Consider the following 14253-nt stretch of genomic DNA (forward strand, 5'->3'; position numbering starts at 1 on the left):
TATATTTTGCATGCATAAGGGAAGGAAGTGAATATTCGTGACCAAGCGGGTGGAGTATGGTAGATTATATTGTATTATTGTTCAAAATATTTGGTGCTTCTCTCTAAGGGAAGATTAAACATCCTTGCCCACTGACATCAGGCTCTGCCACATGATTTTCTTTGGCCAATAAAACATGAGAAGTCACATATAAGAGCTATTGCATAATTCTACTATACTGTTCATTTCCCTTACCATGAGACTGGCAACGTCCCAGGTAAGGACTGCTCCCTCAGTATGAGTCCCAGAATGAAGACACCATCAAAATGAGCTACAGCTGGCCAGTGTAAGAAATGTTACAAGACCAGGAAATAAACCTTTGTTGTAAGCTTCTGAGATTTTTGAACTGTTTTGTTACAGCAACACTAAAACACATCTGACTAAAACGATGACTATTTTACAATTATTTCTGGCCTTTCGATTCTTTGAATACGTCTAAGGACGCCATAATATAAAAAGAAATTTTATTTCCTTTATTAGACTCAATTACTCTAGACTCTAAGTTTAAAAAATTAGAAAAAGACTTCTTTCAAGACAAGGCCTGGCACAAATCTTATCTGCCAATTTTAATCTACATAAATTAGTATCATCTTTCCTACTGAGATATCTGTAACGTTCTAACATCTGAATAAATGATGCTATTATCCCAATATTCTACTAGATAATTTGCAGTTTTCAATACACTCAAACATATAAAATTTACATTATAATACAAAAGCACTGTATACTATACTTATTTATATTCGCATAAGTGTTCCCAAATTAAAATAATTTGTTATAGATAAAAAGCCAAAATGCGTCCATGGGGTTTCTTATATAGAACTGGTTTTTAATATCTTACATTGAATATTTTTTATACACCAAGAATCTTCTAAATTAAAGCCATTCGATTCTCAGCATGTTGCAACTAAGTCCAACTATTTGAAGCAAAAAGAGAAGACGAGTTACCTATAATAATCTACATATTGTCAACGAAATGTCAACAAAAGGAAGTGGTTTGTGAGAGTAGTGACAGCATATTTATTGGTATCTTCTAAACTGAAATGGAAATTAAAATGTGTAAATTTCATATTTTATTGGATTAACATTATTTATGACAGTAACTATATATTCTTATAGACTGAAAAGTTTACCTTAGATTGTATTTTATAGTTTTAAAGAAAACCATAATTCTAACACTGGTTCTACTGTTTATAAACAGGATTCCTTTCTGGCAAACTAAGGAACAATTTCCTAAACAAGTAAATAAACAAAAGCAAAGCTCCTATAGCTCCTTTGTAGATTTTAATTTTTCTCTTTAGTGTTTACATTTTAGCCTACAGCAATTAGAAGTAATATTATTGTGAAAAATACAAAGATTGAAAAAGGCTCAAGCAAGCCAAGCAAAGAGATAAACAAATGAGGCAAAGAAGTGGAGAGAGAAAACTAAAAAGCTAAAACAATTTAATAAACATTAAGTAACTTAATTCTAATCCCATATCAGGAGAGTAGAAAGCAGATTCCCTAAACAACATGACATAGAGATTAAATCTTTGTTCTATAGAAATGAGCCCTATTTTCAATAGAACCATTTTATTATCTAAATATAGCTATAATTAATTTTAATTTAGCTGAGTGCATTATCCATGATTATCCATTTGAAAGACTATCTTTAGGAACCTGTCAGGCCAACAGAGAAAGAATAGGAATGGGAAGAGACCAAAGACAGCAGTGGAGGACAGTACCACCCAGTGCTTGTGCATTTCCAACCATGCACTCCAGCAAATACAGCATAGCATCACTCCCTTGAACTTCTTGGGGTATGAATTATAAAATATTTTTAAAAGAATCGTGCTTCGTAATTTTAGATATATAAAGTAAAGCTAATGGATGACAGAATTAGCCAAAAAGAGATATGATTTTGTTTTGAGTAAATATATTTCAATACTCAGCATATTGTATGTAAAGGGAACATCTTTTACTCTGGATTCTCATCCCCATGCTCATATTCACTTTTACAAATTTCAACCATTATACAGGAGATGTTACCTCCTCTAAGAAAACCTAATTTATACCTCTCTTACGGCATTTTTCAGAAGAGCAGTATAGGCAGTTGAGCATGGATTTACTTTTCACTGTATGACTTTGAGCAAGTTGTTTATCCTCTCTCTGCCCTACTCTGTTTATTTGTAAAATAAGGATTAAATTAAAACCTACCTCTTAGGGTGGTTATGAGGATTACAAGAAAGAATACACATAAGGCACTTAGAATAGGGCCTGACATATATTAAGTTCTCAGTTAATTTTAGCTCTTTTAATTACAGAGAAAGCAGAGGATAAACTGCATTATTGACTATTATATTCCATACCTAACACAGTGCCTGGCACCTAGTGTCTCTCAAACATCTACTTTTGAATGAATAAAAGAACTCTTCCTTGAGAAGTAACAGGGTAAGAGGAGGAGGAACCAGGAAAGTAGTTCAAGGTGGAGGCAACCAGTAAGAGTTTTCAAAACTGAAGGACATTCAGCGTGGGGACTGGTGGGAAAAGGAACTAGGTTCTATGGTCAGTGCATTAAAGCAACTTGCTTCCCCTGGGGGTTACATTAGGGATCTTACTAGGAAAACAGGTCAAAGTAATAAATATAAACAGATCTCAAATCTCTGGTTAAATCTGGTTGATTAATACAAATTTTATATCAGGGAAGACTAGAAAATTTACACAGCCATAAGTTGTTGTATGATAAACATGGCTTGCATACACTTTAGATATACCTGGAGACCATTTTAAAAATGCTTTTACAAAAAGTTTAGAAAACTTTTAGTATTTTCTTTTTAATTTTTTTCCACTTTTATTGAGATATAACTGACATATAATGTCTAAGGTTATGGTATACAGGGTAATGATTTGATATACATATATATTGTGAAATGAAGACCACAATAAGATTAGCTATCACATCCACCACCTCATATAGTTACCATCTTTTTGGTACCATCTTTATGTGTATGGTGAGAACTTTTAAGATATACTCTCTTAGCAACTTTCTTTTTTTTTTTTTTTGATAACCAAATTACCAGTGAAGAAACCTTATCTTGTATGTTTGCTTTGACCTTTTCTTTGTTTTTCAAGGGCTTTTCAACTGACTAAGGTGTATTTAAAGACTATGATTATGTATATATGTGAGTATGTATGCATTATGCATGCAGTATAAGTGCATGCATGTAAGTCTATAAACAGAAAAAACACCCTTTCTTTTAACTTATCACAAACACACAAAAATATGAGATGTCAGAAGACCATGCAAAGTGAGTATCCTGGAATCCCTTCTACTGGCTTTCACCCTCTTCTCTTGTCTTCTCTCCTTTCTGCGGCCTTTTCTACCACTCTGAACTCCCTCCATTGTCCCAGCTCCATTCCAGAAGACTAGCCCAAGTAGAATGAGTGGCTCATTCTAGTTGGTCATGGCAGATTCTTACCCTGTGTCAACAGAGGGGAGGTGGAAGTCCTTTGGATTGGACCTTCTATGAGACAAACCTTTCTCTTCAAATTACCAACTATATACCTACTGCTAAATTTCAATGATTATGCTAAACAACATATCTGACTCCTATTGGATGAAAAAGCGTAAAAGAGAGAAGGAAATTCTATTCTGCTGCACATGTTTTTATTAGTGAAATAAAAGCTAGTAAGAGAGCACCTGAGCAAAGTTGGAACCCATATGCTTTTGGTCAATGGAGTTAGACAACTTCCCTCTCCACATGTGTCAATTTGGGTGAGGATTAAATGTTTTGGGGTATTGGAGTGGAGTAAATTCCTTCATATATGTATCCATTTGCATTCTGTAGTATGCACTGAGGCCAAAAGCCCTCCAGGAGAAGAGTATTTAAACTCTATCCACTATTGAAGTTGAGATAAACCTAGCAGAGAATTGGGGGCCTTAATGGAAGTCAGATTTTAGAAGGAGATTTGCCAGAAGAGAATTTGCCATAAGGGAAGAATATACTGTAAGTGAGTTAGACCAGTAATAGCACCTGACATGATAGGGGAATACTGATTATAGGTATGGGAAATAGCCAAACTTGTCCTAAACCAACCACCCTAGTGAAATAAGTCTGTGTGAATGTGTGTGTGTGTGTGTGTGTGTGTGTGTGTGCGCGTGCATGTGTGTGTGTGAATTTCTAAAATTACAACACTTTGGGACTCAATCAACTTCACTGTGGGGTGCTTCCAATACCCAACACCTTTTATTACCTTAAAAAGGCATCTTTGCCTGGATGAATAAATGAAGACCTATACCAAAAAATCAGCATCAACAGTGACAGTGGCAGGCAGTGTAAGCAGTACTCAGGACAAGACAGTGTAGGTGACTCTACTGAAATAGTTCCACTTGGGGTCTTAGCTTCAAACTCAGGGCTTGACTGGTTTCAGCATTTGACTAAAAAAGCTTCATTGCTAACCACTGAACACGAGGGCCCAAGTAAGACTCCCCTACGTTCAATCCTGGCAATTGATTGGCATTCACAATAAGCATTCGGTTTGCTTCCTAAGAATGAAAACAGAGAGTTCTGGATTTACTGGTGTTAATGCCCACCAGCCAAAGACCAGGAACGTACCAGTCGATGAAGAAGTCAGGTTCATAGCTTGTTGCAACAAGGAAGAAAACAAACCAATGGGGAACTACGGGCATTTCAGTAAGAGGGGGTTCGAGCTTACATGATTTGGGCTTACATTAGCTGATTTGGGGGAGGGTGTAGGGAAGCAAGGCTTTGCTCTGGATTGGATCCTCTGAGGAAGCAGGGGTAATTCAGTAATTGTGAACATTAACAGATCTTATCTATATGACAGGAGAAATGAAATAAGGCATAGCTATAATTGGTAAAGAAAGACCAGTCATTCATATTAGCCACGGTAGGGAAATGTTTGGTCATTTTTGTGGGTTAGATAATGTTCATGTTCTTGTTTCTATTTAGACATGATTATGGAGTGGCCTTGTTTTGGTCTTGACCCATCATGGTCACATAGTAGCCTTTTCTGATGTTGGTATTCTGTGAAATGGTTCATTCATAACAACAACAACAACAATCCCAAGGCCTAGCTGTGAGTGGCAGGCCAGCTCCCAGAGTCTCTCTTTTATTGATGATGACATTAGCTAAGGTAGTTACATTCTAATTTCAACGACTTCAAACACGACAGATATTCATTGGCAATAGTGGCAACCAAGTAGAATCCTTTATAAAAATGTTAGGTCTGAGGAAAAATGCAGCCAAGTAATCACTTCCAAAGTGATTCCTGGATACTAGTATCTTCCCAAAGATCCTGGAAAATACATAGGCATCCAACAACATTGGATTTCCTGTGCCTATGCAGGTGGCGCCACAGAGAGTCTAAGAGTTAATGTGAAACCTGGGACAATCAAATGTGTGATGATGACTCTGATATTTGAACTAAACATATATACACTGAATCATTTAAAGATGTTAGAGAAACTTTCTTTTGTATTAAATTCTTCATTATAGTTAGAATTTTAAAATGTTGATTTGTCTGTTATTTCTAAAAAATTACCATATATATGATGACATTAAAGTGGACATCTGCTGGGCTTCCCTGGTGGCGCAGCGGTTGGGAGTCTGCCTGCCGGTGCAGGGGACACGGGTTCGAGCCCTGGTCTGGGAAGATCCCACATGCCGCGGAGCAACTGGGCCCGTGAGCCACAATTACTGAGCCTGCGCGTCTGGAGCCTGTGCTCCACAGCAAGAGAGGCCGCGACAGTGAGAGGCCCGCGCACCACGATGAAGAGAGGCCCCCGCTTGCCACAACTAGACAAAGCCCTCGCACAGAAACGAAGACCCAACACAGCAAAAATAAATAAATTAATTAATTAATTAAAAAAAAAAAAAAAAAAAAAAGTGGACATCTGCTTTTGGCTTTTCACCCTCTTCCTTCCTTGTAAGAGAACCCAGAGTTTCCTTTGGGAAACAATCCCTCCCCATTCCCAGTCTGGGTTTGGGTGGGCCCCATTCCCAGTCAATCAACATATCTCATCTCCTTGGTTGCAGTGACTGATTTAAAAACAGACACAATCCAGCCTTAAGCCAATTAGGATGCACGTTTATCTGACCATACCGATTGGTACAGAGGTAGGCATATGGTCGCAGATGACGCAAATGAAGGTGAACTTCAGGACTTTGGCTCAAAATGCTCTACTTTAAGAATATGAGATTTAAGAATATATTGAGAATGCTACAGCCATTTTGTGAGCCCAAGGAGAGCTAGCATAGGGATTGAGCCAACCTAGAGGAAGGAGTGTAGAGAAAGGAATCTTGGCAATGCTGTTTGATCTGGATGCAGTTGGATCTGTTCTGAGTTGCTAAGTTATATGAATCGATAAATAACCAACCATTTATTGTTTGAGCCAGTTTCAGTTTAGTATTCAATCACTTTAAACACAAAGAGTGCTGATAGAACAAACATGCAAGTTAGTATCTTCTGATTTGGAAACCTTACTCAAATAAAGCAAAATTTCTATTATTATACATATAAAATAGCAATACAATAGCAAAATAATAACATGATCACCAAATCAGTTAAAGTACCTTCAAGGTCCAAAACTCTGTTTGCTCTGATGTGTTTTTGCTTGTTTTTTAACATTATGAGCTAGTTCATACGTAATATCATTGTCATAAAAGGGTACTGATGCAATTTCTTCTCCAATGCTAACAATGACTGAATGACTTTTAAAAGTATATAATAATCTAAATTGTAAAAGAAGTAAAACTGTCACTGTTTGCAGATGGCATGATATTATATATAGAAACTCCTAAAGATGCTACCAGAAAACTACTAGAGCTCATCAATGAATTTGGTAAAGTTGCAGTATACAAAATTTATATGCAAAAATCTCTTGCATTCCTATACACTAACAATGAAAGATCAGAAAGAGAAATTAAGGAAACAATCCCATTTACCACTGCATCAAAAAGAATAAAATACCTAGGAATAAACTATTGAAGGAGGCAAAAGATCTGTACTCTGAAAACCAGAAGATGTTCATGAAAGAAATCAAAGATGACACAAACAGATGGAAAGATATACCATGTTCTTGGATTGGAAGAATCAACAATGTCCAAATGACTATACTACCCAAGGTAATCTACAGATTCAATGCAATCCCTATCAAATTACCAATGGCATTTTTCACAGGACGAGAACAAAACATTTTAATATTTGTATGGAAACACGAAAGACCCCAAAGAGCTAAAGCAATCCCGAGAAAGGAAAATGGAGCTGGAGGAATCAGAGTCCCTGACTTCAGACTATACTACAAAGCCACAGTAAGCAAAACAGTATGGTACTGGCACAAAAACAGACATATAGATCAATGGAACAGGATAGAAAGCCCAGAAATAAATCCACTCCCTTATGGTCAATTAATCTATGACCAAGGAGGCAAGAATACACATTGGAGAAAAGACAGTCTCTTCAATAAGTGGTGTTGGGAAAACTGGACAGCTACATGCAGAAGAATGAAATTAGAACATTCTCTAACACCACACACAAAAATAAACTCAAAATGGATTAAAGACCTAAATGTAAGGCCAGATGCTATAAAACTCTTAGAGGAAAACATAGGCAGAACTCTCTTTCACATAAACTGCATCAATATCTTTTTGGACCTCCTGGAGTGATGAAAATAAAAACAAAAATACACAAATGGGACCTAATTAAACTTAAAAGCTTCTGAACAGCAAAGGAAACCATAAACAAAACAAAAAGACAATGCACAGAATGAGACAAAATATTTGCAAACGAAATGACCAACAAGGGATTAATCTTCAAAATGTACAAACATCTTATGCAGCTCTATATCAAAAAAATAAACAATGCAATCAAAAAATGGGCAGAAGGTCTAAATAGACATTTCTTCAAATAAGACATACAGATGGCCAGAAAGCACATGAAAAGATGCTCAACGTCACTAATTATCGGAGAAATGCAAATCAAAACTACAATGAGATATCACCTCAGACTGGTCAGAATGGCTATCATCAAAAAGTCTACAAACAATAAATGCTGCAGACGGTGTGGAGAAAAAGGAACCCTCCTACACTGTTGGTGGGAATGTAAATTGGTACAACCCCTATGGAGAACAGTATGGAGGTTCCTTAAAACACTAAAAATAGAGCTATCATATGATCCAGCAATCTCACTCCCAGGCATATATCCGGAGAAAACCATAATTCAAAAAGATATATGTGCCCCAACGTTCATTGCAGCACTATTTACGATAGCCAAGTCATGGAAACAGCCTAAATGTCCACTGACAGAGGAATGGATAAAGAAGATGTGGAACACATATACAATGAAATGGTACTCTGCCATCAAAAAGAATGAAATAACGCCATTTGCAGCAACATGGATGGACCTAGAGATTATCATTCTAAGTGAAGTAAGTCAGACAAAGACAAATATCATATGATATGACTCATATGTGGAATCTAAAAAAATGATACAAATGAACTTATTTGTAAAACAGAAACATACTCACAGACTTTGAAAGCAGACTTGTGGTCGTCAGGGGTGGGAAACCTGGGGGAGAGGGATAAATTAGGAGTTTGGGATTAACATATACACACTACTGTATATAAAATAGGATAATCAAGAGGGACCTACTGAATAGCACAGGGAACTCTACTCGATATTCTGTAATAACCTATATGGGAAAAGAGTCTATAAAAGAATGGATACATATATGTATAATTGAATCCCTTAGGTATACATCTGAAACTAACACAACAGTGTAAATCAACTATACTCCAATATAAAATAAAAATTAAATTTAAGAAAAGTATATAATAATCTGTTTTATAAAACAATAAAATAGACTATTTGTAAACTGTGTTTAAGGTTTTTGATAAAGTATGAAAAAGGTAAGTTTCTGAGAGAATTTATGATTGCAAATAAGTTTTATCCTCTGTCTTTTGATTTTTTAGATGAATTTATTGCATAATTTTGACCCTTTAATAAAAGTTCTTGCACTAAGCTTTTTATTTTTACCTTCAATTGTAAATTCCCCTATTGTTCTACAAAACTATGACAGAAGGACATTTCTTTAAAGATGAGCACATATACATTTCTATTCATAATTCCTGAACAAAAACATCAATTAGCAGTGTGGATAACGAGTCTTTAATACTCAATCAAACCACACTAATTTAAGGCTCTAATACAAAAGATTTTACTTTGCTTTTGTTCCTTTTTGTGGAAAAAAGTATAATTGTAGCCTTCAAAAGAGCCTGCATACTAAAATATTATTCAAGAATACCAAATTAAATTTCAAATAATCTCACAGGTAATGTAGTAAGAGTCCACATGCTAGCTTATCTATAAATTATACATTGTCTTTCATTAAAATGGATCATATACTTCTCCTCCTATCTAACCATAATCCTTCCCCCCGTGCTCTAAGTCTCATCACTTTCTCCTTTTCAGGCATCTCACGGTGACTTTTCTGTCTCTTGTCTGTACCTTCAAAATCCAAGTAACTCCCATTGGGAACAAATTGTAAAAACTCTCTGCAAAATGCCTAACACTGTAGCTGTTGTAGTTCCTTTACTCCTTTTCACTGTCAAACTTATTAATTGTTGTCTTCATTTGCTATCACCACTTCCTCTCTTGCCAATCACTCCTCAATCTACTGGAATCTGGCTTCTACGTGAATGGCTCTACAAAAGAAATCTTGCAGAGGTCACTGTTGATCTTCGCGTTACTTTTCAAGACTTACCTTATTCGACATCTTAGAAGCAGAGACATTTGCTGGCCTATCCCTGTTTAACTGAAAGACTGTTTTATTTTATATCTATCTATCTATCTATATCTATCTATCTATCATCTATCTATCTATCTATCTATCTATCTATCTTTATAGGAGTATAATTGCTTTCCAGTGTTGTGTTAGTTTCTGCTGTACAACAAAGTGAATCAGCTGTAAGTATACATATATCCCCATATCCCCTCCCTCTTGAGCCTCCCTCCCATCCTCCCCATCCCCCCCCTCCAGGTCGTCACAAAGCACCGAGCTGATCTCCCTGTGCTATGCAGCAGCTTCCCACTAGCCATCCGTTTTACATTTGGATTTCCCTAATGATTAGTGATCCTGAGCAACTTTTCTTGCCCTTTATTGGCCATTTGTATATCTTTTTTAGATAAATGTCTATTCAAATCGTTTGCCCATTTTGAATCAGGTTGTTTTTTGTTGTTATTGTTGTTGTATAAATTCTTTGTATATTCTGAATGTATACATTATCAGATACATGATTTCCAAACATTTTCTCCCATTCCATAGGTTGCCTTTCAATGCTGTAGATCATGTCCTTTGAGGCAGAGAAGTTTTAAATTTTGATGTAGTCTAACTTGTATTTTGTTGTTGTTATTGCCTGTCCTTTTAGTGTCATATCCAAGAAATCACTGTCAAATCAACTTTCATGAATCTTTTCCCCTTCCCCTATGTTTTCTCCCAAAAGCTTTATAGTTTTAAGTTTTATGTTGAGGTCCATTTTGAATTATTTTTTTATATATTATAAAGTAAGGGTCCAACTTCATTCTTTTGCCTGTGGATATCCAGTTTCCTATAGCCCTCTTATCACAAATCAACACTAACTGGTTTTAAGTTAGGGATAGTCATGTAAGAAAAACTTGCTACTTAGATCTAACAACTTTTATGACAAAATAAGAGCATTTATGTTACTTAAAAACAAACTGGCATTAAATATCAACTCACTTCATTTAAGCTTTTCAAAGATGCATTTTACAAATATGTTCATTTTTCGAAACTTAAGTGCTTGCTATATAAAACTGATTTATTTAGAGAAGCATTCACAGGGAATACATAGGGAAATATTCAACTACTGGAATAGGGTTTTTTTTCCTGAGAAAATCTTCAGGTAGTAATTTGTTTTGGAAATTTCAAGTTTATGCATGAATTTTGGTTATCTAAAGGTACAGGCAGGAGACAGTCACTGTAGAGTCTCATAGACCAGAAAGAAAAAAAACAAAAAGAAAAAACATTTGAGGAGAAAACCTAGAAACAGTAAAGCCCTCAGAAACTTTCCCCACACCGCACCTTCCTAAAAAAAGATATCACTACTCTCAAATCAAAGGTCAAACAGATGACTCATGTATCACTAATCTGTCTCACTTGCTTGAAACTACAAAATAGGCACCGTTTTTAAATTATTCTATCAACTTGGCATTAATGTCATTCATAAAGTTAGTTCATAATGTGGAATAAAATAACTCCCCAAGTATTAAACATTTCTAGATTATTGTGTAGCAAAAAATTCTGATCATCAAACCAATATCTTTTTTCTTCCCATTATGCCAAATAATTAGATTATGAATTGCAACCAAAATATAAACTTCAAATATATTAAGGTAAATACTGTACATTCTTAGTTGAAAAGAATACTATTTCTTGTCAAATTAATAACCATATTATCTAACTTGAATGACTACATTGTCATACAAAGACTCTGTCACCCTTTAAAACTGTTTCTAGTCTATTCCATTTTAAATACTATCCAATATCCTTTAATAATATTAATACACCGCCAAATTGCTTTGTTTGTAGAACAAAGACAAGCACTTTAAAGCTTGTAAAGTGACTAAGTCTTAATGTTGCCAAATTAAGTTAAGCAATTTAATGCAATTACTAATTGTACCAGCTTCTTTAAAAATTGTAGCAATTAGAGAAACTGTTTCACTGCCATTTATAATGCACATAAAAAACTTGGCTTAAGCAAAGTTGTTTGAGCAGGCTGGCTTTTTTCGGGGTTTGAGAGTGGGGGTGAGTGGGTGGTGCTGAATTCTAGTAGCCATTCTTGAAGTCATAGCCAAATCCAAGTTTTTGGTCACAGCTTGCATTCATCCACATCAAACAAGAGTATTTGGTATTATAAAATCAAATCTCTTCCTACCTCTGCTTTTGAGTTCATATTGTTAAAGTAGGGCACATGCTTATTTCTGCTTTACAGCCACCACTGTCAGAGTTAAGGGTAGTTCTCGCCGTAGAAAAAACAATCTAAGTTGGGTTGCCTTCAGAGTTGTCCTATGCCTGGACAGGCCCGATACCACACTTGCTAACAAAAATCCAACTGTAAGTCTCCTGAACTTGTTATGAGTTAGGAGGATTAGGAGATGACCCAACCCTTGGACAATTGGGCCTTGGACAATCCTTTCTCTCAAGGAATTAAGGAGACTGAAGGAAATTTTACTGGTTCTTTCCAGCATTAAATTGAATAAATAGGTCATTTTAAAAACAAAACACCTGAGTAATAAGACTTACTGATACACTGTGGTTAATCACTTCAACTCTGTAACTAGTTTTTCTATCAATAAAGTGAGGTTATTAATATGTTTTCAATTGCTTTTTCCTTGTTTTCTCAACACCAAAACCTATGGCTGTCTTTTAAGAATATATTCATCTTCCACCTCCTCCCACTTTCATTCACTCATTCATTCAATTACTATTTTGTTATGTCAGGTACACAGTTGAAGTAGTATACCAAGCACTAGGGATTCCAGGGTAAACAAAACGGACATGGTCCCTGCTCTCTTGAAATCTACAGTCCATTAGAGACGGCCAATATTACAGACATATAAAATTTCAACAGTGATTTCAATAATACTAAGAGCTAAGATGCTATGAGAACATATAAACCAGGGATTTGATCTAGTCAGGGATATCAGAGGAGTCCCTTAGAAAGGGATCCTTGATGTAAACTCTATAGGATAAGTAGGCCTTAACCAAAGAAAGAAGGGAGCAGAAGTAATCCATGCAAGAGATCAGTACAAAGGCCTTACAGTGGAAGCAAACATGTTATACATGAAGAACTATAAGAAAACTCAATGTTACTAAAATGAAGGGGGCCACATAACGTACAATGAAACTGGAGAAGACAGGCTCTATAGTCACAAAAGGGTTAGAATCAGGGGACCGATATGATTGAATTTGTGTTTTATAAAGATGACTGACTGCAACGTGGAGATAGATTTGAAAGGTGGCTGACGTGGTGTGTGAATTAGGAGGATATTATAGTAGTTCAGAGAAGAGAAGATTACAGGTAAATCAGAGTAGAGATAACAGTGGAGGGAAGGTAGATAGACTTTTAAAGCATTTAGATAAAATGAATAGGTTTGGGTAATGGATTGAGTATGAGTATATTAGCAATAGATATATTGCTGTGTAAAAAATTACCCTAAATCTTAGCAATTTACAATAATTGTCTCATAATTTCTGTGGGTCAGGAATCAGGGTATGACTTAGCTGGGTGCCTCTGACCCAGGCTCACTGAGCCGTAATCAAGGTGTTGACTAGGGATGCAGTCACCTCGAGATGCAACCAGAGAAGGAGTCACTTCCAAGCCCACTCACGTGGCTGCTGACAAATCTCAAGTCCTCACTGACTGTTGGCCAGAGACGTCAGTTCCTTACTACCTGCACCTCTCCAAGGGGCTACTCACAACACAGCAACTTGCTTCCTTCAGAGTGAGGATTGGGGAAGCTGGGGGATGGGAGGGGGGAAAACCAGAGCAAGCAAGAGTGAAATCAGAGTGAAAGAAGGCAAGCAAGAAGGAAATCAGAGTCTTTTTGTAACCTTATCACGGAAATAACATCTCGGAACTTTTGCCATATTGTATTCATAAGAAGTGAGTCATTAGGTTCAGTCCACACACAAGGGGAGAAGATTACACAAAGGGCATGCCTACCAGAAGGTGGAGCTCACTGGGGGCCATTTTAGAGGCTGCCCACTGCAGCTAGTGAGGGAGCAGGAGGCACTGTGATATTAGTGAGATTGGGAAGGATAGGAAAGGCGAATGTTTGGAGAAGTTTTGTTTTGGACATGGTGAGTTCAAAAGGACAGGTGCCTTTAATTTGATCAACAAATATGTGTTTATAAAATATCTACTATGTGTCAAGCATCACTCTAGGACATGGGAAATAATGATGAACACAGAAGTCCTCACCTTTATAGAATTTACCTTCTAATAGATGAAGACAGATGATAAACAAATAAATAAATAAATTCATATAATGATGAGGGGTAGAAAGAAAATAGCATAGGACAAAGGTTCGGGTTTCTCTTCATCTGTGGTGTCAAAATACGTTCAGAGACTCAAGTATATTGTTAAAAGCCTTAGGATGTTCCCTAGATTCCTCCTGTACTCTCATTGTACT

The 14253-nt window shown here is 36.2% G+C and overlaps 1 long non-coding RNA gene across 1 annotated transcript in view; it reads right to left on the reverse strand.

The window, feature by feature from the left end:
• The window catches only part of LOC137773779 (uncharacterized), a 198768-nt gene extending 190160 nt beyond the window's left edge, over positions 1 to 8608 (reverse strand). The window contains exon 1 of the long non-coding RNA XR_011075727.1: positions 8567 to 8608. This is a non-coding gene — a long non-coding RNA (uncharacterized lncRNA). The remainder of the gene's footprint in view (positions 1 to 8566) is intronic.
• Positions 8609 to 14253: the final 5645 nt, after the last annotated feature.

The sequence above is a fragment of the Eschrichtius robustus genome, chromosome 12 (genome assembly GCF_028021215.1).
Source record: "Eschrichtius robustus isolate mEscRob2 chromosome 12, mEscRob2.pri, whole genome shotgun sequence".
In the NCBI taxonomy this organism is placed as follows: Eukaryota; Metazoa; Chordata; class Mammalia; order Artiodactyla; family Eschrichtiidae; genus Eschrichtius; species Eschrichtius robustus.